The sequence below is a fragment of the Engystomops pustulosus genome, chromosome 1 (assembly GCF_040894005.1).
Source record: "Engystomops pustulosus chromosome 1, aEngPut4.maternal, whole genome shotgun sequence".
Lineage (NCBI taxonomy): Eukaryota > Metazoa > Chordata > Amphibia > Anura > Leptodactylidae > Engystomops > Engystomops pustulosus.
Genome location: NC_092411.1, coordinates 228,463,661 through 228,466,552, shown reverse-complemented (window position 1 = coordinate 228,466,552; position 2,892 = coordinate 228,463,661). Strand labels below are relative to the sequence as shown.

The window sequence follows — 2,892 nt, the reverse complement described above, 5'->3', positions numbered from 1 at the left end:
ACTCGCCATGACCAGGTACTCCCCAGAAGATTTCAGATAGAATAGTGAAAATAATTTTATACTGGTAGTGTCCATGTGTTAAGGGACTTCTACCACCAGGATGAAGGATTGTAAACCAAGCACACTGACATATCGGTGTGTGCCACCCCTAGCAGGATCTGCTCTTCTTTAAGCTTTCTATGCCCTTGTTTTTAAGAAAAAAGGCTTTAAAAATGATACAAATGAGCCTGAGGGGCTCCAGACTCCATTAACACCTATGTAACCTGGAGCCCCTCAGGTTTATTTACATAAAGGCCTTTTTTTGTAAAAACCAGGGTATAAGAAGCTAAAATAAGAGCAGATCCTGCCAGAGGGGCACACACCAGTATGTCAGTGTGCTTGTTTTACAATCCTCCATCATACTGGTAGATGTCCTTTAACTGCAGAGAATAATAAAAGAAGCATCTGAGTTTTTTAATCAGAACACATCATTATTAAATCATGATAAAACGCAAGGACATATGTTCATGAAAAGCCGGTCCATTGTTATGTGGATAACTGTTAGGGAGCATGCTCCTCCTGCAAGGCCTGTACATATCAATAGCCTTATAAGAAAGAGCTCAAGTACTGACTGTTTATCTATGTTAATAAGCGGTTATTTGTCTTTTAACCAGTATTTTGGTCGCGCTGCTTATGACAAAAATATAGGAACTTGACAGTTATCACACGTATCAATGTGAATTTTTAAAGTGGTACAAGAATTTATTACAACAATATTTCTTAGAGACAAAAGTCTTTAGTTAAAATTATTTGTAAAAGTGGACTACGCGTTTCGGGGCGGGATTGGCCCCTTCTTCAGGTCCAGATGTTTCTGTAACGGGTAGAGATAATAGTTTCACATAATGTTTTGAGGATTTCACAATGGAAATATACAGTATTGTTAAACATAATGTATACACAATGTTGCTGGAGAAAACAGTAACAGCCTTTTTTCAGTATACAAGTGGTAGTCTTAAAATAGTGGGTGTTCCAAAAGACAGAATAAAACATATATATAAAAGGTTCTGAGTGGATCAATAAAAATTCATAAAATACATAAAATTCATAAATGATACATAGAAGTTTTTTATAAAATAGCGATATGGAGCCAAGTTGAAGGTTATAAATTTAAAGATTAAATTCTTTGAAAGTACAATTAAATCAAAGCGGTTGGACCAGAATGTAGTACTAACCTCTCTGTGCTAGGAGGATATTTTCAGACTTTTAGCTGATTGCTCTAGAAGAGAGATGTTGTGTGTTAGGGACGTCCGAGAGGGGGATATGTGGTGGTAAAACGATATTAGGATATAAAAATGTGAAAGGGACTAACCTCTTGTGCTGGAATATAGTGGGGATATCTAAGCCTCTGAGGACCTATATTTAGAATGATCCCGCGAGACTGAAACATAAGGGAGTCCGTAATGAATAAAAAGTTACCATAATATGGGGGTATGGAGGCTAATGGAGACTTACTCAGTGTCTTGTCTGTTCCTGCCGGCAGCAGATGCGTGAATGATCGCTGCTGATAGTGTATGACGGCTTTTTATAGCGGTGAAGGGGGAGAGTGCATGCGCAATGCAATCAGAATGTACTGCGCGTGCGCCAAAAATTATGGCGCGTGCGCAGTACATTCTGATTGCATTGCGCATGCACTCTCCCCCTTCACCGCTATAAAAAGCCGTCATACACTATCAGCAGCGATCATTCACGCATCTGCTGCCGGCAGGAACAGACAAGACACTGAGTAAGTCAGTGGCGTAACTACCGCCGTAGCAGCCGTAGCGGTTGCTACGGGGCCCGTGAGGTTCAGGGGCCCGGGGATGCACGCTCCCTGCAGTGCTTTGCCACGGGGTAAGTGGTCCGGGGCTGCAGTGCCGGATCGTGCCCCCGGGCCCCTCCCTCTCTATGCATCTACACGTCTCCTGAGCCCGCCCGCCCACGCAGCTCTTTCCGGGATCCCTGCCTGCTCAGATCCTTGACCCGCCCCCCAGCCACCTCTCTGACCCGCCCCCCTCATCTCCCTGACCTGCCCGCTCATCAGCCTGCAGGGCGGCACAGTTGATTCTCTGCCCCCCCTTCCCCCGCTCGGCCCCCCCTTCCCCCGCTCGCGCCCCCCTCCCCCGCTCGGACCCCCCCCCCCCCCGCTCGCGCCCCCCCCCCCGCCGTCTGAATGCATCTGGACACCCACCTGAACACGTGCCTGAACACCCAGACAGTCCCCAAACTTCCTAAAAGGTAAGTATATACAGATGTATTTATCTGTATGTATATATGTATTTATCTGTATGTATATATGTATTTATATGCATATACTGTGTACATATGTATATACAGTGTATGTGTATATACAGTGTATATACAGTGTATATACTGTGTATATATTGTATATATACTGTGTATATACGTGTATATGTGTATATATTGTATATATACTGTGTATATGTGTGTATATGTGTATATATTGTATATATACTGTGTATATGTGTGTATATACTGTGTATATGTGTATATATTGTATATATACTGTGAATATGTGTGTATATACTGTGTATATTTGTATATATACTGTGAATATGTGTGTATATACTGTGTATATGTGTATATATTGTATATATACTGTGAATATGTGTGTATATGTGTATATATTGTATATATACTGTGAATATGTGTGTATATGTGTATATATTGTATATATACTGTGAATATGTGTGTATATGTGTATATATTGTATATATACTGTGAATATGTGTGTATATGTGTATATATTGTATATATACTGTGAATATGTGTGTATATACTGTGTATATGTGTATATATTGTATATATACTGTGAATATGTGTGTATATACTGTGTATATGTGTATATATTGTATA

At 40.7% G+C, this 2,892-nt stretch overlaps 1 long non-coding RNA gene across 1 annotated transcript; it reads right to left on the bottom strand.

The window, feature by feature from the left end:
- Positions 1-739: 739 nt before the first annotated feature.
- On the bottom strand, positions 740-1,527 carry LOC140105417 (uncharacterized). The gene is made up of 4 exons (XR_011850580.1): positions 1,492-1,527; positions 1,349-1,417; positions 1,212-1,255; positions 740-850 (listed from the first exon to the last, which is right to left on the bottom strand). It is a non-coding gene; the product is annotated as an uncharacterized lncRNA (long non-coding RNA).
- Between the last annotated feature and the right edge of the window lie 1,365 nt (positions 1,528-2,892).